The sequence below is a fragment of the Acomys russatus genome, chromosome 19 (assembly GCF_903995435.1).
Source record: "Acomys russatus chromosome 19, mAcoRus1.1, whole genome shotgun sequence".
In the NCBI taxonomy this organism is placed as follows: domain Eukaryota; kingdom Metazoa; phylum Chordata; class Mammalia; order Rodentia; family Muridae; genus Acomys; species Acomys russatus.
In genome coordinates, this window is record NC_067155.1 from 44,140,932 (window position 1) to 44,161,834 (window position 20,903).

A 20,903-nucleotide genomic window follows, 5' to 3' on the forward strand; every position below is an offset into this window, starting at 1 on the left:
CTTTTATTTATAAACCTTAGGCAGTGGAGGCGGGGTGGGGGGGGGGGTTGAGGGTGAGTGTGCCTGATTCACTAGGGTTAAGGGTACCAGGATATTTAATCTACATACAGCAATACAGTACCTCATTTACATGCAGTAACATGGGGCCCTATGTCAAGAAGGAGAAAATTGCATTAATTATCCTATGGGTACAATTAGAGGCCAGCTGCTGGAGACTAGGATCTCCTTAGCATAGTGTGGGATGCTTCCAGGAATTCCCTGTGTTTGCTGACCAAGTTCCTTATCAGGAAAGGGTCCAGCCTGTAATCTCCCCTGAGGGTTATGTGATGTTCCTTACAAGATCTGGTGGAGTGAGAACCCCACAAAGGAAAGAGAGCTTGCCATCATAGACCGTGCACAAAAATGGCTATCTGGAGATGTTAGACTTCAACCTCATCCAGCAGAGCCCCACACTTTCCAAGGGTAGTATCCAAAATAATAGCCCAATAGCTTCCCTTCTAAGTGTTCCATGTTGCCTTCTAATACCACCACACTGAGGACAAACACATAAGCCCATGGGGAAAACACTCAAACCATACACAACCCATAGCCCTGAGAGGCAGAGCACTAGTGTGAATGGGGGTGGAGGATTCCTGTCTAAACCTTGCTTTAAGATGGATGCAGTGGCACATATCTGCAATCCCAGCACTTGGGAGGCCAAGGCAGAAGAATCCAGATTGGAACAGCCTGGGCTACGTAGTGAGACTTTGTCTAAAAAAAAAAAAAAAAAAAAAAGAAAGAAAGAAAAGAAAAAGAAACAGTCTTTTAATAGGTTGATTATATGGGATCTTGGGTCAATGAGATAAAGTCAATAGCCCATGGGTGTAATAATTTCACTGAATAAGTGCCCAGGTGTACCATCTGCCATGCTTCCCCCATGAACTGCTCAAAAAAAAAAAAAAAAAAAAAAAAATCATAGACCTGGGCAAGTACCATTAGTATGTTGTATTGCCTTAGATTCAAATTCTCAGGAAGGCAAAAATAAATAATGAATTAAACTAAACAAATAGGGAAAGAAATGGCATGACATTGCTATGCTGCTGGAGTTACCCTTGTTTATTAGGTTAGAAGATCTTTACAGTCTTATCATGTGTACATATCTCCTGAGACTCGTTTTATAGCATATATTCATTCTATACTTTACACAAAAATGGAGCCTTTCTGCACTTCCTAGGTGATTATCATAAATGTTCCAAAGGAGAGGTATTTAAAGGAACTCTTTATCAAGGTTCATTATACTTTCTCTCCCTCTGAATATGTTTGAAAATTTCCATAAGGTTAAGAAAGAGAAATGAGAAAAGAAAGGATGGAAAGAAAGGAGGAACAGGGGGCGAGAGGGAGGAAAGGGTGGGGGCATGCTGGTAGCCTCAGTAGATTCTATGGTATTCTTATATCGAGGTTTTTTTTGTTTTTGTTTTTGTTTTTGTTTTTTCACTATAAGTGTGTACAAGCAACATCCCTTTTGAATGTAAAGGGAAAAGGCAAATTTAGCTTTTGTATTCTCATTCAACAATGTGCAAACCAAAAGACTCCTGTCACTCCAAAATATTACTTATATAATTTAAAGACTTTGTTGCTAGGTATGGAGATGCACACGTATAATCACAGCATCGTAGAGAGGAACAGGAGGATCATCAGTAGTTCAAGGCCAGCCTGGTCTACATAGAACATTTCAGGACAGGCAGATCTACCTAGTGAGACCCTTTGAAAAACAGACAGCATAAGAGGGAAGAGGAGAGAAGGAGAAATGGGGGGGGAGGGGAAGGAGGAGGAGAAAGCTGCAGAGGCAATGGCAGTGGAGGAGAAAGAGACAAAGTTTGAGGAAATAATTTTGCAGGTAGACACAGCCATGTTCCATGCAACCTAGAAGCACTCCTCCAATTCCTGTCCTTTGTCTTTATTTTCCCATTGGGGAGGGGGACCTTCTGAGGCGTGCCTGAGCTGTGATCCTGCAATCCTCCTGCCTCAGCATCCCAAACGTTAGAAAGAAAGACAGACATGCACTGTGCTACTGGGCTCACCTTGCTGGCCACTGGGAGAAGTTGTAAGAAACCTGTTGCTAGATGGCCTCACTGTTGTGTAAATAGCACAGGCATACTTTAACTTAGCTGGTATAGGACAACCTTTCCAAAGCCTTTTAACCCAACTCAGCAACACAATAAATATATATTTGAAGCCACTGCCAGCATAATGTAGCACACTGCTTTACAGAAAAACCTGTTTTTATAAGTGGCAGGAAGGTAAGCGATGTAGTCAGTTGGTAGATCCCTTTCCCACCATGCAAGAATCACTGGGTTTTATCCTCCAAACAGTATAAATGAAGCATGGTGGTTGTTGGGTAGCAATTTGCTCCAAGTCAAAATATTCCATCCTGGAAGGAAGCTAGTTAAGACTGAAGGAGTTCTAAAGGTGTCTCATTAAGACTTAGAAAATAAACAACTCACAAGTCTCAGGAAGTTCCTGAAACTGACCAGAGGCCCGAGGCAGACAGTAATTCCTCCAAGGTTATATAAGAAGTAAGGTGATCAGCCAAGTTGCCTGAAAGAGATTTTTCTGGCCTGTTAAGCGTTGTGCAAGCCATGCAGACAGTTCCAATTTCCCATCATTTGTTCATTCTCGGGTGGGATTTTTCAACAATGCAGATGCCCTTCCGTCTTCTTTGCTCCTATAAGTAAACCCTCATCCGTACTTCTGTCAGTAACCTCAATAAACTCACTTCTTTACCAAACTGAGCTTTGTTGGCATCATTACTTTGATCTGGAGTTGGTTTTCTATCTAGAAGAAGTAGACATCTGTGCCCCATTTTTTCTTTTGTTTTTTGTTTTTCATTTTTCGTTTTTCTTTGCTTTTTTTCTTTTTTTTTTTTTTCCTGTTTTTCATTTTTTGAGACAGGGTTTCTCTGTGTAGCCTTGGCTGTCCTGGACTCACTTTGTAGACCAGGCTGGCCTCGAACTCTTAGCAATCCACCTGCCTCTGCCTCCTGATTGCTGGAATTAAAGGCGTGTGCCACCACGCCCAGCTCTGTGCCCTATCTTGACAGAAAAATATGCCCTACAACAGTGACTCACGCATATAATTCAAGCACTTGGAGGTAGAGGCAAGAAGACCAGAAATCAAAGTGATCCTCAGCTACATGAGACCTTGTCTCAAAAAAAAAAAAAAAATCAACTTTATTTCACATTATACATCTGCCATAGTTAAGGGAAGTTTATAGCATCAAGAACTAACACACAGGCTTGTGGGTAGGGAGTTATCATTATTCCAAACCAAAGTAGTTTGTTTAAAAAGTGACATTTGGCTTATCCAAGATCTCATAGCCTTGAGGTAGAAGAAGTAAAAATGGAAGGCCAAGTATTTAAACCCAAGACGGGCACTGACTCAGTGGCACTCCCACTGAGCCATCTTGTGGAAGCCCTTGCTTCCAAGCCTGACAATCTGAGTTTGATCCCTTGTACTCAAATGATGGAAAAAAGAACTGATTTGCTCAAGATGTCTTCTGATCTCCACATGGGCACATGAATACAATAAATGTAAACCCGAGATCCTAATAGTACTAGTTAGCTTTCCTCATCAGCCTCCCTACTAAGTGCTTTACCAGCCTATAATTGATTAGGTACTTTCTATAGTAGAGGCGCTCACACACACCCACAATATAAGGTGCATTAATTACTCTTTACATTGTTGTGAGCAAATGCTTGGTCTTGAGAAACAATCTCAAGAGATGGAGAAGAATTTATTTCAGCTCACTAACCAAAATGTTTCAAACCACAATCTTTGGCTCCGTGGTCTCTGGACCCACAGAGAGACAAAACAGTATGGCGGCGGTGGCAGCGTAGGGAAGAAAAGGCTGTTCACTTCGTGGCAGACAATAGGCAAAGAGGGAGGAAGGGATGAGAGCCAGGACCTGACCTATTCCCTGCAGCTAGGCCCCACATCACGATGTTTCCACTACCTCCCAAAATAGTACCACCATCCTGAGACCAAAGCATTCAGTACATGAGCCTGTGAGGGACATTTCACAATGAATCCACAGCACAAGCCTAATAACCCACTTCCCAGCAGCTCTATCAGCGGCATGCTTAAACTTTTGTTCTTCTGGGCTCAGGCTCCATGTTATGCCCCATCTGTTGGTAGCACTGCTCTGAGGGGCCACCAGGAATGTACGTGCTGTCTCTTAAACAACACAGTCCTTGAATCTTCAAAGACTCTATGACGTAGTCCCCAGCAAGTCCTCTCTCATCCAGGCTGAAATGTCCCCACGGTCTTCAGCCATTCCTCCTCTAAGGCTCAGTTTCAAATCCCTTTCCCAGTATGCCTTCCTTCTTGCCTCCAGGCTTAACAAGAGACATGTACTACTGATGAGCAAGGAAACGTTCACAGTGCCCCTGGAGGCTTGTGATACATGTATGCTTTCTTGGGATGACACATGTTCTGTGAGTACTAAGGCATGCTGTTAGTCTCATTGGCATTGAGGGGGACTTTGATATTTTATAATATAATCATTTTTCTTCCCATCCCTAAGGGCTGTCTGCTTGAGGAAACGATCATATCCTCCGGTCAAGGGGATGTCAAGGGTTTTGAGGTGGGTAAACATTACTCTGCAGAATCCGTTGTTTTTCTTGTTGCTGTGATGAAATGCATTAGAAAGGCAATGCAAGGAAGGTGGGCTTTAAGGTCGGAAGTCAGTTTTTGATGATGCAGCCCATCATGGCAGGAAATTTTAGGGCAGCAGGGACGTGAAACCATCACGACACTTGCACAAAGCAGAGAGGCAAGAGCCCTGGACCCCGGTCTGTGGAATGGCATCACCCACATTTAAGGGGCCTCTTCCCTCACCAGAGGCTGAACAGATGGTATTATACAATCTCAGACTTTAGCCTCCAAGTCTGTAAGCTAAAAATAAGTTGCCCCCATCCCATTTGAAACTGCTGAAGAGGGCCATTCCTTTGTATACAGAATACATATACTTTTGTTGTTGTTGTTGCTGTTGTTGTTGTTTTGAGACAGGGTTTCTCTGTGTAGCCTTGGCTGTCCTGGATTCACTCTGTAGGCCAGGCTGGTCTCGAACTCACAGAGATCCACCTGCCTCTGCTTCCCGGGAGCTGGGATTACAGCTGTATGCCACTGCACCTGGCTTAGCATACATATTTTTAATCCAGAAACAGAAAACACATGGAAAAATAATACAGTTCCCAGCCTGGGCAGGAGGGTTTGAAAAGAGAGCAGTGAACTCCCTGAAATTTTCCCAGCATCCTGCAGACTAGACCTTCCAGGGGTAGCACTTTGACTTTCTGAATCTTTCTAAAGTAAGACTCTGCCTCATTCATAAAATCCTAGAGGGATGAACTGAAAGAAAATAAACGAGTGTTTGATTAGGCCGGTATTGAGCTTTGTCATTCTCCAGTTCTGAACAGAGAGGTTGCATGTCCTGAAATAAAAGGAAGGTCTGCATGAAAGCCCTGAGTATTCTGAGGAGGGAAGCGGGTAGGGGAAAGATTATAAACTTTCCAACAAGCCTTCAGCGCTGTAACTAAACGCTAATGTTTAAAGATATCCCCGGTATTTTAGGAAGCAGTTGGTAGTGGCCTCGCTAAAGCTCATTCTACTTTTAAAGAGAAATATTTGACTTGGAGGAACAGACCCCATGCTGGCTCCAAGATAAACTCTCCTAGCTCACTCAGGCCAATTTTAATGCTAAGAGCAGCTCCGTCTAAGTGAAAGTTCATTTTCAAGAGCCAAGCTGTGAATTATGCTACAGGCTGAGCCGAGCAGTTGGTCTTTTGCTGATGAAGGGAAGACGCTTGAATGTGATACAGGAGTTGGAAGGAGGGAGCCAGGGACATCCAAGGGGGATTAGCACAGAAGGTCAGGCTAATTAAATGGCGAGAAGTCACCAGAGAGCTGGAGCTCCCACACATACCATCTTCAAATACTGGCGCATTGCAAGGAGTGATAAGAAAAATATAAACTAAAAAAAAAAATGGCTGAATCGCCACTTCCATCTGCCTGGAAGGACACCCGTCAATCAAATAACACTTCTCACTATTGGTTTAAGGCCAGATAGGGAGGGAAGAATCAAAATCGCTGCCAATTCCTGACCATTCAAGAAACCAGAGGAAGGAAGAGTGAGGAAAAGAGAAGCCCGGTTGTTTCTGGAGTTAGCCACTAAAGGCATGGCGTTGTATATCTACTATTTGCTAGACCTCGCTGGGACACCAAGGATAAAACAAACAAGATAAACCCCATGTGCTGGAGAAGACCATCGTGGATAAACACGTATGCAGAATCAGTACCTGATTATGGCCAATACGCTCACGGAGCTTTAACGACTGTAGGGAGTGGGCCCAGACCAGTGGTTCTCAACCTTCCTAATGCTGCGACCCTTTAATATAGCTCCTCACGTTGTGATGATGCAAACCATGACACTATTTCACTTCTGCCTCATAACCGTAATTTTTCTATGGCTATGAATCATAATGCAGGATATCTGATATGTGAGCCCTCCCCCACAAAAAATGATGACCCACAGGATGAGAACCACTGCTCTGAAAGGTGGAATGATCCAAAGCATATCTGAGACAGATCACTTAGCCATAGATGGAAGACAGAGTCTTTGGTTTGAAGGGTCTAACTACTGTACAGCCCCCCGCCCTGGAGTGGTAGATCCAAGCACAATCTCCCGCTGGCCTTCCGTTTCCCATTTGGTCTCAGAGTGGGGATGCTGAGGAACAAACAGTTCCTGGGGACCTACTGTGTGCACCCAGCACGTGTGCCTGCATCCAGATGCACAGAACCACAGAATAAGCCGAAGGCCATTCCCACAAGCCAGGCTTACGCATCTTACTTCAGCTTCTGTGGTGCCCCCTTGGTAGCCTGATATTAGCTACCGTGGGAGGCTTTACACCACAGAAATCTGCAAACGGTATAAGCCAGGGTGGTTCATCTTTTCTAGGAAGCCATTTATTAAACATCCTACCAGCACAGCACTTGAAAAGAGCCCACCCTAGCCCTGCATGACAGTACTTACTTAGAAAGCACATTCTGGGGCTGAGGCAGTCAGTCAGTAGGTAAAAGGTTTGCCTTGCAAGCATGAGGCCCTGTGTTTCATCCCAAAAAGCCATTTTCATAAGGTAAGTGTAGTAGTGGCCAGCTAACAAGTTGTAGGCCAATTAGAGATCCTGTCTCAAAGGAGGTGGATGGTGTCTGAGGAATGACATCTGAGGTTGTCCTTTGACTTCTACACACACACACACACAGAGAGAGAGAGAGAGAGAGAGAGAGAGAGAGAGAGAGAGAGAGAGAGAGAGACATACCACATGCATACACATATAAGTTCATGCCTGTGAAATAATGACAAAACAATGACTTTAGGACACAGCACCCACTGAAGGAGAAGCCAGAAAGCCTTGGCGGTGGCAGGAGAGGTAGCAGAGAAGCAGAAAAGCCTTGACAGTGATGGTCCAGTTTTTCCCACCCTCAGACTCAGCTGCTGTACTGTAGCTGCGGTTTCATAGTAAGTAAGGCTCCATCTAAGCTCCAGGTACCATGACCAGTGAGCAGCAGCCACACTTCTCAGTTGAGCTAGAGACCTCAAAACAAGCATGGGTGTTAGCGACCTGTAGGCATAGGAACTCAGAGAGAGAATACAAGCAGGGGATGGCAAGATGGCTTAGTGGATAAAGGTGCTTGCCACCGAGCTTGACAACCTGAGTGCTATACACAGAACCCACACAGCGGAAAGAGAACTCACTCCCAAAATTTCTCTCTCTCTCTCTGTCTCTCTCTCTCTCTGTCTCTCTCTCTCTCTCTCTCTCTCTCTCTCTCTCTCTCTCTGTCTCTCTCTGTCTCTGTCTCTGTCTCTGTCTCTCTCTGTCTCTGTCTCTCTCTGTCTCTCTCTCTTTGTCTCTCTGTCTGTCTCTGTCTCTCTCTCTGTCTCTCTCTGTCTCTGTCTCTCTCTGTCTCTGTCTCTCTCTCTCTGTGTCTCTGTCTCTCTCTCTGTCTCTCTCTCTCTGTCTCTGTCTCTCTTTCTCTCTCTCTCTCTCTCTCTCTCTCACACACACACACATACCATGAACACATACATACACATGTCCTATTTGTTATTATTATTGTTTCAAATAAACAATGCAATGTCTTAAAAGAATCCAGCCCAAATCTTTTACTCCAACACAGCCATTCATGCTCGCCCAACCAGCTGCACATAAGCCTGCCTTCCTTGTGAGTGGTCTAGGGAGGCACTAACTCCTATAGGAGGCCAAGGTTAGCTAAAGGCAGACCTCCACCTATGCAGCTTTCTGAAGGTTGCCACCATGCTGAGGTGGGACTTCTCAGTGACACTGTGGTCACTGGTACTCCTGTGAGTGACCCCTCAGCCACACTCCTGTGAGTGACCCCTCACATATGCTCCTAAAAGCAGCGCCAATGAACTCTTCAGTTCGCTAACCTGGATCCGGGTAGAATCATTTCCTCGATCTGTCATTGGTGCCCTCTCTAGGTAAACAAATGTTTGTTTAAGTCTCCCCAGGAAAAGCCTGAACTTGTTCATACCAGCAGCCTTTTCACAACCCGTGCCTATACAGTGGGGTCTCTATAGGCCTTTCAAGTCTCCTCTGAAGTATTTATCTTGATCTTATTCCCATAGGCTTAATGCTGCAATTTCAATTTTTATTTTATTTCTTTTTATTCACTCAAATGTTATTTGAGAGACATTTACTTATATATGCATTTACTTTGATTTTTGAGACCAGGTCTCAAGTATCTCAGGAAGGCCCCAAACTCCAGCCAAGGGTAACCTTGAACACCTGATCTTGTGGCCATCATCTAAGTGCTAGGATTACAGGCATGTACCACCCATGCCTGTCTTCTGGTTTTAATCATCATCAGCAGAATTCTTAGATGGGGTGAAATCCACCATCAGGCTCCCAAAATAAAACAGCGAAGAGCCAGCACTGTCAGGATGGGAAGCGCTCTCTCCCCTGCCCCCTCCCTCTCTTTCATTGTATTAACCAACACCCCCCCCACCCCCCGCGCAGTTCCCCAAAGCCCACTGGATGTCACAGGAGCTTCCCACCCATGCTTCTGTCTCCGTTATCTTTTCCTCCAGCCCAACCCACACTCTGCCAACAGTCTCATAATAACACTGCTCCAATCTTAACACCCTTGCAGCCTGTCACGCCCCCGTGCCTTCAAACCACCCAACCATTTCCTGCTGCAAGACGTGGATGAATCAATCTATCACACCCATCTATCGCACATCCAACCTGTGCACACATGGGCCTCTGTCACTTTGGCTGCTGAGAGCTCTCACAGCCACACCACACTCCTGCCCAGCACTTTACTCATAGCACTCATGAGCTTAGGACATTCTCCTGGAACCTCCTGTGTACCCCAATGCCTCCCTCCACCCCACTTTACTTGCTCTATTATGTACCCTACCTCCTACTTTTCCCCTGGGTTTGGTGGCCTGACATCACGCAGCAAATCACCTCCTCCTGTGCCTTATACTTGTAACCTGTAATCAAGCCTCGCTCCTAGGATGCGACCCTGTGAACAGATCATAAGCCCCTCCCGCTTTCCTGCCACAATCTTGGGGGGCGGGGAGAGGGGGACAAAGGGGTTGAGAGGGCTGTTTTTTGAGACAGGGTCCAACTAGTATAGCCACTCCAGGCTGTCCTAGGACTCACCCTGTAGCCAAGAGTACTGGCAAACTTCTGGTGAACCTCCTGCCCCAGTCTCCTGCGTGCTGAGATTACAAGCACGAGACACTATGCTTGGCAATCTGCCTCAAGGGTTGTTAGGGAAGCCATCAGAAGGGCCCCACTGTTGGACCAATCTACCTTGACCAGAGGGGCAGGACCAACTACCCAGAATACAAATCTTTCCTGCTGCTATCGTTGCTTAAAATCTTTCAAGAAGCTAGCTACATATCAAGACTTCCTTAGAGAAGAGGAAGAAGCGGGAATGAGAAGGAAGAAAAGAAAAATCAAGGCATACCTGTTATCCTAGCACTTGGGAGATAGAGGCAGGAAGATTGGGAGTTCAAGGTCATTCTTCTCGGACACATAGGGAGTTAAAGGCCAGCCTGGACTACACAGGAACCTCTGTCTCAGGAAAAAATATCCTCAAATAACAATCACATGTTTGCATTGAGTTCCGGTTCCTCTACTGAGGATAAAAGGCTGTTTATGCTTTGACTCTCACCTACATACTGGACATCACACACACACAGACACACATATACACATACTCACACATATGCACACATATGCATGCACACATGTGAGCACACATACATACACACATATGCAGTCACATACATATGCACATGTGCACACACATACAGACACACACATATATGTGCATGTGCACACACATACAGACACACACATATACATGCACAGCTCCCCCAAGAGCAGCCAACAGCAGTTCAGCTACCTCCAATTGACACACCTTTCTTTGACACAGCACATAGCTACTTCCTGTTGTGGCATGTGGTTCTGAGTCCTGGCAACACCTGCTGAGATCTTCAAGTTCATGTGTCATGGGACAAAGAATTAGATAGTGGTAGCAGTTTGTTAAGATAGAAGAAGTCACTCCTGAAAATGTAGGTAAGCTAGAGAGCTGGGAAAGGTCTGAACCTCAAAATCTTGGGACCCCAGGTCTGTCTGCCTCTGCTTCCTGAGTGCTAGGATTAAAGGTGTGGGCCACCAGGCCCATCCTACCTGTTCCTCTTGATGCCTAAAGCTTTCTCTGTGCTCTACACTCCACAAGAAAAGCCGCCCAGTGAGTGTGAGGTCATTTCTCAGCTCACAGCAAGGTGACATCCACTGACAACCATATGCCCTAATCAGTTGGTAAGTCGCCACCAACTGGTTCTGAGAATCTCCTCTACCCATGCTCTTTCTCCGACTTCCAGCTCCAGGAACTGTAGGGAGCCTGTCTGGCCTCGCTCGACCCCTGAGTAATTGCGTTGTTGTTCAGTATCCCACTGTACCTGTGCTCTGCTCTGACCCTCTCCCTGAATTGCCCTTCTCCCCAGCCCCTGACACTTCTGACTTCTTTCCATGGATGGCCCCAGCCCTGGAGAGCAGGGATTTCAGCTTCACTCAATAGTAGTTGCCCTGGGACCTCCTTCATGATCATCTAACTTGTCAGTTCTTTTGTTGTCATTGTTTTGTTTTTCAAGACAGGTGTGTGTGTGTGTGTGTGTGTGTGTGTGTGTGCGCGCGCGCGCGCGTGCGCACGGGCGCGCACGCACGTGCGTGTTATAGTCCTGGCTGTCCCGGAACTCCCTCTGTAGACCAGGCTGGCCTCAAATTCATAGATCCCCCTGCCTCTGCCTCCAAGGTGCTGAGACTAAAGGTGTGTGCCACCACAGCCTGGCGTATTGTGATTTCTTATCTCCTATTCAGCCAAGAGTTCCCTGGGAGCTGGAGTTCAAGGCTTCTTCACCTGGCAGATGCTCAGGTAGGGCCAGATGAACTTAATCTTTTTATCTATTTGCAAAAGTCCTCCTTAAATTACTTTAAATCCCTTATGACCTCTCTTCTCCCTTTAGCGGTTCTCATATCTCAAACCTTCACAAGGCTTGCTTTGTATAGACTGAGCATAAGATAGACACTCAGGAAATGGCCTAGCATTCTCTATGTAACCCAGGTTGGCCTTGAACTTGAATCCTCCTGATTCCACTCCAATAATTCTGGGGTTGGTTCTAATCATATACCAGTGGGCCTGGCAGTTAAAAGAAAAGAGAAAAGCAAAGCAAATGTGTATTTATTCCCTCTCCCCACAGTGGGAAGGCATAACAGCCCCTGTTAACTGAAATGCAGGGATCCAGCTGAGGCCAAATAAATCCGGAAAGAACTGCCAAACCCAGCTAAGCACATTCATCTGGCAGCCAGAGCCAAGCACCACCTCCCCATCCTGCCTTCCCCAACCCTCCCACCAGTGCTCTTCTCCTACCTGGAAATCTCAAATCAGACATCCTAGAGCCCCATAAAGGGTTAAGCAACACTCCTCCTTTAGTTGGATGATGCTATGAGTTTAGTTTTTTCTTTTCTTTTCTTTTCTTTTTTTTTTTTATGTCCAAGACAGGAGAAAACAGAATGAAAATTATGCCTTTTCTCTTACTGAGACAAATACAAGACAAAAAGGGAACTCACCGGAGCTGCCCTGTGTTCTGCAGATCTCTCCCAAGGTCCAGAGAGCTCTGGGTGAAGGTAGGGGCAGGGCCTCCACTTAAGGAGGGGAAGCCCAGCCTCTTCTACACGTCCTGGGTGTGCTGGACACAAAGGAGGGGCCGTGGGGAGGGGGCAGGAAAAAGGAGAGCGAAGGAGGGAGGGAGGAGGTAGAAGGGGAGAGAGTAGGGAGAGAACAGGAGGAAAGAGGAAATGAGAGGGAGTGAGGAGGGGAGGAAAATGGTGGAGAAGAGAAAAAAGAGGAGAAAACGAGGAGGAGCATGGGAAGAAGAGAAGGATGATGAAAAAGGGAGAACGGAAGGAGGGGAAGGGGAAGAAAGAGAAGGTAGGAGAGAGAAGGGAGAGAGGGAAAAAGAAGGGAAGAAGAAGGAGAAGGAAAGGAGAGAGAGAGGAAGGTGGGAGAGAGGAGGAGGGGGAGGGGAGGACAAAGGAAAGAGGAGGAGGAAGGAAAGGAAAGAGACAGGAAATGAGAGGAGGGAAAGAAGGTGGAGAGGGAAGAGGGAGAGGGAAGGATGGGAGGAAGAGGAAGCCAGGGCAGAAGGAGCCTGAAAAAGAGAAGTAGGCCTGTGAAGCTGTAGACAGATAGCAACAGCACGCTGCCAAGTGCTCAGTTACTGCCTGGTCCCTGGGCCTTTAGAGCTGCCCTCTGCAAGCTTGGTATTAGCTCTGTTTTAACCCAAAGGGAACAGAGGCTGGGGGAATCTTTCTATTTGCCCAAGGGCAAAGTGCTTCCAAGCAGCCTAAGTAAAATTGCAAGGCAAGACCTCTGTGGTTCCTACGGTCTGGGGCACCTACCCCTCCCTTACCCCTCCCACCACCACCATCACCACCACTCCCCTGCCGTCCTCTGGGTCTCCTCACAGCTCCAACAGGACCAAGCTGGACTTGACATCCTGTCATATCCTTTCTGCTTTCTGCTTGGCAGAGCAGGTCCACACCCTTGTGGCTTCTTGTCGAGAGTGAAATGTGCTCAACACCGGCATGCTCTGTGTGTTTTGTACAAGGTCAAAGCCAAAGAAGACTGGCATCTGGGGATTATGGGTTACAAACAGCACTGAGCCCAAGGCAAGAAGAGCATGAAACCCAGGCCTTGTTTGACCATCTGCTCAAAATGTCACCTGCCAGGATTTTCCTTGGTTCCCTATCTAGTGTTTTCCCTTACTCACCCACCATACCCTTTAATTCATTTTATTTATTATCACATTTACATCTTTATTGTTTGTATGTATGTGTGTATATGCATGTGCATGGAGATCAGAAGACAACTTTGTTTTTGAGACAAGGTATCTCTGTGTAGTCCTGGCTGTCCTGGACTCACTATGTAGACCAGGCTGGCCTTGAACTCACAGTGATCCCCCTGCCTCTGCCTCTGAGTACTGAGATTGAAGGTGTGTGCTACCATGACTGGCTCAGAAGACAGCTTTTGAAAGACAGTTCTCTCCTTCTACCATGTGGGCCCAGAGATCAAACTCAAGATGTCAGGCTTGGCAGCAGGCACCTTTACATACTAACATATCTCACAACCCCTCCTCCTTCCTTCTTCCTTCCTTCCTTTCTTCTTTTAGTTCTTTCTATTTTTCTCTTGATAGGATCCCATGAAGCCCAAACTGGCTTCAAACTCCCTAAGTAATCAAGAATACCCTTAGATTTCTTTTTTTTTTTTTTTTTTCTTTAAACCTTAGATTCTTAACACTAGGAGCATACACCATCTCCAGAGCAAATGGAATTACATACAGGCTTGCACTGCTACAACTTTAAACAACAACTGAAAGATCTCAGGCTACCCCTGTCCCCTTCTAAAAATCAGACAATTTCAGTGGGATGTGTAGAATCCCTCAAAGTTTCTTCTGTTCTTGGCACCATCATAACCTGCTTTCTGTGACTCCACTCCATACACTTATTTTCTTCAAGTTTGTGGGGCGTGGGGGGGGGGGAGGGGGCTGACTCTCAGATGTTAAGTACTCGGCACACAAGCATAGGAACCTAGATTTGGATCCCCAGCACCAGCGTAAAAGTCTCAAGTGGTGGCACACATCTGCATCTAGGGGGCATTTTCTTGATTAATGATTGATACAGGAGGACACAGGGCACTGCAGGAGGTGCCACCCTTGGGCACATAGTCCTGAGTTATATAATAAAGCAGGCTGAGCAAGCTGTGGGAGCAAGCCAGTAAACAGTGCTTCCCCCATGGTCCCCTCTTCAGGCTTTGCCTTGCAGTTCCTGTCTTGTTTGAGTTCCTTCCTTGGCATCCCTCGCTGATGTACTGTGAGCAGGACAGTAAGCCGAACCAATCCCATCCTTCCCAAGGTGCCTTTGAGTGTGATGTCCAACCGTAGCAACAGAAAACAAACAAAAACAGTGACCAGTGAAAACCAAAGTGTGATTCCACCGGAGTCTAGTTTGGTGGAATGAATGAATTTACGGGATTTTCTTACAAAGTATAAATGACGTGCGGCTTACGGGATGTAGATGACCCCCCAAAGCGGCTGCATTAAGAGAAAGCATCAGCCCAGCTTGGATGACAACTTCCCCATGGCTGCATAGATGGAGTGCCTACCCCCTCCATTTAATCTATGTGCTATAAGCTCTAGCACTTCCTGATGATACATGCAATTGGGGCAAAATTACATACAACTAGCTAGGAGGTACAGGGGTGAGTCTCTGAGATGAGGAGAAGGTCCAGTGGCCCTCCCCACCCCTTCCTGCAAGGCAATGTTTACAGTCAGCATGATTTCTAGGGTCTTTTGCATATAGTCACAGCTGCTCTGGTGAAAAGGAGGACTTTGGAGGACAGCACTGTGCAACTCATAATAGGAAAACCTCCTGTTCCCATGGCTGTTCAGGCTACAGCCAGGGTCATGAATTTGTATTTGCCAGAAGCATACACCCGAGAGCTCTAAGTAGGTGTGCAACTCCTGGTCCTCCTCTCCCTCCACTCCTGCAGTTTAATCTCTCAGGTTTGCCTATTGGTGTCGAGTTTACTTTCAGACTCGTTTTGAGTGCGCAACATCCTTCCCACTGCGACAAAGGTAAGGCCTAGCGTATAAAGTGTTTCCCCCCACTGTAACAAATTCCTGAGCGAAACAATCAAAGGAGGAGAGACTTCTTTTGGCTCACAGTTTTGTGGGTTTCCATCCATGGGCCATTGTTATTTATGGCAAGGCAGAGACTCCACAGAAGAAGGCAAAGTAGACCTTCTTACTTCCTGGTAGCCAGGAAGCAAACAACAGTAACAGGAAGGGACAAGAGACAAGATATTTTTTTTTAAAGGCACACCCTACCAACTCTCACCAGGCTCTAATGTCCTGAATCTTTCCATTCCCCAACAATCTATGCAAATTTCAAATCTATCAATGGGCCCAGGTATGTCCTATTGCCTACAGATCACATATGATCATATATAGCCAACGAGAGCTATGCATGAGGCCCAACACAAAAACTGCAAATTTACTTAAAACTTCGTGAGAAGCCAGGTGGTGGTGGCTCACACCTTTAATCCCAGCACTTGGGAGGCAGAGGCAAGCAGATCTCTGTAAGTTCGAGGTCAGCCTGGTCTACAAAGTGAGTCCAGAACAGTCAAGGCTACACAGAGAAACCCTGCCTCATAAAACAAACAAACAAAAAACTTCGTGAGAATTTTGTTGTTCTTTTAGCGAACTTTTTTGTAAGTTGACGTCACAGTTTTTGAACAGGAACTCTGGATATCAGTGGGAGTCATGCTGCATTGAACGTCTGACTGACATTCTGAGTCCTTCTGAACTCACCATGTCTGGAAAGGCTCTCACAGATGTGCAATTTGCTAATCTCCAAAGTGTCCCTCAATCCAACCAAACTGACTATCCCACCTGGCAAACTAGCCTGAGGGAGGAAACAACATGTGGAGTCAGCATTTGAAGATACCTTGGTCCCCATATAAACTACACAAAATTATGCAAATTATACAGAGATAGCTCTTTACTCTTTTTCTCTCTTCTTTGTTTTCCGCCGTGTATCATAACAGAATGCCTTCTCAGACTTGATCCGCTAGCCATTGTATGTAAAAAACAAAACAGTGGTATCCAGGTCTGTAGTGTAGTGGAACCAGTAGCGTGCACACGCACACACACACACAGAGAGAGAGAGAGAGAGAGAGAGTAAATAAAGGAAAGGATACTCAGGGGACCCTCATCAGAGTCCAGCTGTTATGTCTCAGTTCTCTCCCCATAGCTGCAAATGATCTTGGGAAATGCTGTGCTATATAGAAATTGTAAGGTTAATTGCAGTCAGGACTCCATGAGGTGGCCATCCCCAGTGAAATGGGACTTGTGGTGACACAGCTGCTATGGGGGGGGGGGAGTCACCCATGTTCCTATAAGTAAACCCTCGCTCATGCTCTGTGAGAAATCCCAATAAACTCATCGATCTGAGCAAGTTGGACTTGGGAGAGTTTGTACTTCAGACTGTTGTTGTGGAACTGTGCTGGATGAGGTTGAAGTCTGACTTCTCTGAGTATCTGTTTGTGCTCCATCTTTGAAGATGGACTCCCTTTTCTCAGTGGCGCTTTCACCTGATCTGGTAACCTCAGATCTTATCAGGAGCATCACAAAGTCCTCAGGGAAGACTGCAGACCTGTTTAGCCAAACACCTGGGGATTCCTGGAGTACCCTGGACTATGTGCTATGGAGATCCTAGCCTCAGTAAATGACCTTTAACTATACCTAGAAGTTCTTCCCCGACTCATAGGATAATTAAGCACTGTGTTTCCTTCTTGTGATAGGACCCTGTGCAACTGCATGTAAATGAGGTACCTTCCCAACTGTGTGTAGATTAAGTATCCTGGCATTCCTAGCCCCATCGAATCAGACACATTCACCCTCAAACTCCTCTCCACTGCCCAAGGTTTATAAATAAAAGTTGGCTGACTGGCTGGGGCTCTCTCGTGCTTGCCATTCCTCCACCACGACCATCTGAGAATCTATTTATTCTAAGGATGGATGCCCAGTAGTCAGGCAGCTCTGGTGGAACTGCCTAGGTAGCTATCAGTGCCACTAGCTCAGTGCTGACCACCGGTGAAGCACCTGCCTGGGCCTGTGTCTCCCCAGACCTGCTTTTTGGTTCGGGCTTCCACCTGCATCCTCTGCCATGCTCAGCACAGCACAAACTGCTGTAATGCTTTGATACCATCTCTGGCTTGTGGAGCTCCTGGGTCTCCACTGCCAACGGATACCAGCAATTTCATTCTAAAAGACCTAAACTGTAACACTGGTGGGAATTCATTTTCCACCTCCCCTGGTAAGACCAGGAACCTGGCCTAGTGCCTGGACCTTTGGGCCTCACCCTGAGCACTCTAAGGCACTCCTGAGGAAAAAAAAAACAGGACTTCAGGACCTTTGATCTCAAGGTCTGCCCTTTCTCCAGAACCAAGCAGCGACTGGACCAAACCACCAGACATGGAACCCAGGCCACTCGCCGGACACTGAACAACATGTTGTGAGTGCCCATCTGGAATGAATAGGCATTTGTTTACATCTCCCCAGGAAATGTTAATATAATACTCATCAGCTTCGTGTGTCGTCGTTTCAAGCTTGTCCTTTTCTCCTCAAGGACACAAGTTGTTTGGTTTATAAGATTGCCAGGCCAGGCAGTGTAGTGCACCTGTCATCTCTACTTTTCTGTGTTTTCACCTTTGCAGCCAAGAGCCTTACATTCCTGCTCCCCACTAAAGAACACTTTTTTGAATGTAACTTGACAGACCAATTCAGTTCAATCCACAGGCGTTACATTTCCATTCAGAAAATTTATGCCTCTCTGTCCACAATTAAGAAGGAAATATGGACCACATACCCGCTCCGTGCTACAGCAGCAAGAAGAATATTCATGGCTGGCTCAAATTAGAAAAGCTCAGCAAACTGAGACCCAACATGCGTATCGTAGGCAAAGTATTTGCTCTTCTCCTCTGGCCTGTGTGCACCTTGTAAGGTCAGAACGAGGGTACAAGGAGGATGCTTAGGCAGATTGTCCTTTTGAGTAAGATTTATTAGAAGAGTCATTAAGGTTCTAGATAGACAGCAACATGGTGGGGGGCTCTGAGGATGGTTCAGCTCAAGAGACAAAGTGAGGGGGTCACCTCTTATAGGTTACAGAGAGAGAGAGAGGGGGGAGCTTCAATGTCATGAGTTGATGAATAGCCCATACTTGTAGTTGGGTTGCCTTTGATTCCTGGGATGTGGGGACAGAGCAAGGTTTCAGCTGTTTATTAGTGTGTGTCCTTTCCTAATGGGATACAGCGCTTACAGCCTCTAATCGTGGCATTGGTTCTGAACCTTCCCAATGCTGTGACCCTTTAATACAGCTCCCCATGTTGTGGTGACACACCCCCCACCCGCAACCACAGACTTATTTTCATTGCTTCATCATAACTGCAATTTTGCTACTGTTATGAATCCTAATGCAAATATCTGCCATGCTGGATATCTGCCACGCAACCCTTGTTGGGGTCACGACCTGCAGGTTGAGAGTTGCTGGTTTGGGATCTCAGATAGTCTAGGGTTGGAAAACTTCTTTTGCGGAAGAGCGGATTGTAGATTCACAGGCAGACTCACAGTAAGATACCTGTCATTTCCCCTCACAGCCTCTCTAATGGGAGAGAGATAAAGCTGAAGCAGTTGAACTTGGGCCTGAGTGACTCCCAGCTCAAACCTAACAGGCCTTCCACCCTGCTCTTCACTTCAGACACCTCCCGGCCATCTCTCTCCCACATGAAGGGGGAAATTGAAAACCAGAAATAAGTTATCGGAGAGATTAAGCTGCCACTGTGGTCCTTAACTGTAAGACACTACCTGTTTAAACGTGCCGTTAGCAGGCTGGGATGTAGCTCAGCTGGTAGGATGCACAAAGTTCGAAGTTTCATACCCAGCACTAAATAAACCTAGCATGGTGAGATATTAATCTCAGCACTCTGGAGGTGGAGGCAGAAGGATCATGAATTCAAGGTGAGTTTGAGGCAGCCTGGGCTATATGAAAACCTGTCTAAGAAGGAAAGAAGGAAGGGAGGGAGGGAGGGAGGAAGAGAGGGAGGTGGAAGGAAGGAGGGAGGGTGGAAGGAAGGAGGGAGGTGGAGGGAGGGAAGGAGGGAGGGAGGGACATGGAGGGGAAGGAGGGAGGGAGGTGGAGAGAGGGAGGGAGGGAAGGAGGGTGAGAGGCGGAGGGAGGGAGGGAGGGAGGAAGGAAGGGAGGAAGGGAGGGAGAGGGAGGGAGGGAGGGAGGGAGGGAAGGAGGGAGGGAGGTGTCATTAGCACCTTGTGATTGTTCAGACTGTCATTGCCCTCCAAGTTCTTCTGTCCATGGTTCTGTAAACTCTAAGGTCATTACAAAAGGGAGAGACAGACAAAAACTGTGCAGACTGCCCTCTGAGCAAAACACATGGCTGGTTTGTGCTTATGAAAACCATGGGGGGACGACAGCTCCCCTAGTCAGCAGTGTGCTGAGGCCTCCTTGTCTCTTGTACCTTTTTTTCCCTTCCCCCCCCCCCTTGTCTGGGTCATGTTTCAAGTGTTCTTGGTTACTGTGGCTCCTTGCCTATGAATGTTAAATATTCAGCAATCTCTGGGCTCCTTACTGCTTTTGTGAAAATAGGTTGGCTTTGAGAAAGGAACAAGCTGATCTGAACTAAAGGGAGCGACACAGCAAGCGAGCAGAGTCAACAGTTCAGATGGAAGTTGAAAGGGAAGAAGGCTGCCTATTCAGCAAGACAGGGATGCTACAAACCAGCACAGCACGGGAGGAAGAGGTGCACCCCTGTGGAAGACAGTGCAAACGGGGGGGGGGGGGAGGGGAGATGGGGGAGGGGGGTAAGAGCTTGAGCTGGGCAAGAATCCTGCTGGGAAATGAATCCTGCAGGGCCATGGGCGAGTCAGAGCCTCTGGGGGTCTCGGTTGTCTTCCAAAGGAAAGATGTTTGGATCAACAGTACAGGGCTATTGGTGCAGATTAAATTAAATGAGGCATGTGCTTGGCTCAGTAAATGAGAGCTCTGATTAGTAACCAAAACACGCTGCTAAAGGAAGGAGGCCTGAAAATTATCCAGAGTCAGCTTTCATTGGCAGATGGAGGTATTAAAAGGGGAGTTCACAAAGGGCTGTCTAGGCATATGTTTATATGTATAGATAGAGATAGTTATAGGAGATAGATGCTATAGAGATGGGTGATATGGGTATAAATATTGAGATAGAGATACATATAGATATGGATGCTATTGTGATTTATAGATACAGAGATGGATTATATACATAGAAATAAAGAGATGGTAAGGCGGATGTTTTTCCTCCTGGCCCCAAGCACCTGGAGTAATGACTCATGAGAGTCAAAGTGTATTTACAAATACCTAGGCCACTCTCACATATATGGCCAGAACTGTTCGTCCTAGTGATTCCAAACACTGTCTAGTTGACATAAGATGAACCATCAAAGTTACTATGTATCAGATACTACATGAGGCCCTTCATCAGCACTCCTTCATTTTCAAAGCATCCTATGGGATGATGACAAGGGTCCCCATTCCACAGATGGTCATTCGAGACTCAGAAGTAACTCACATCTATTATCAGCAGAACTAGGGACTAACTCTCAGGCCCCCTGACACTCCAGGCAGGCTCTAACCACCGCACCACACAGCCTCTCTGTCTTAGGG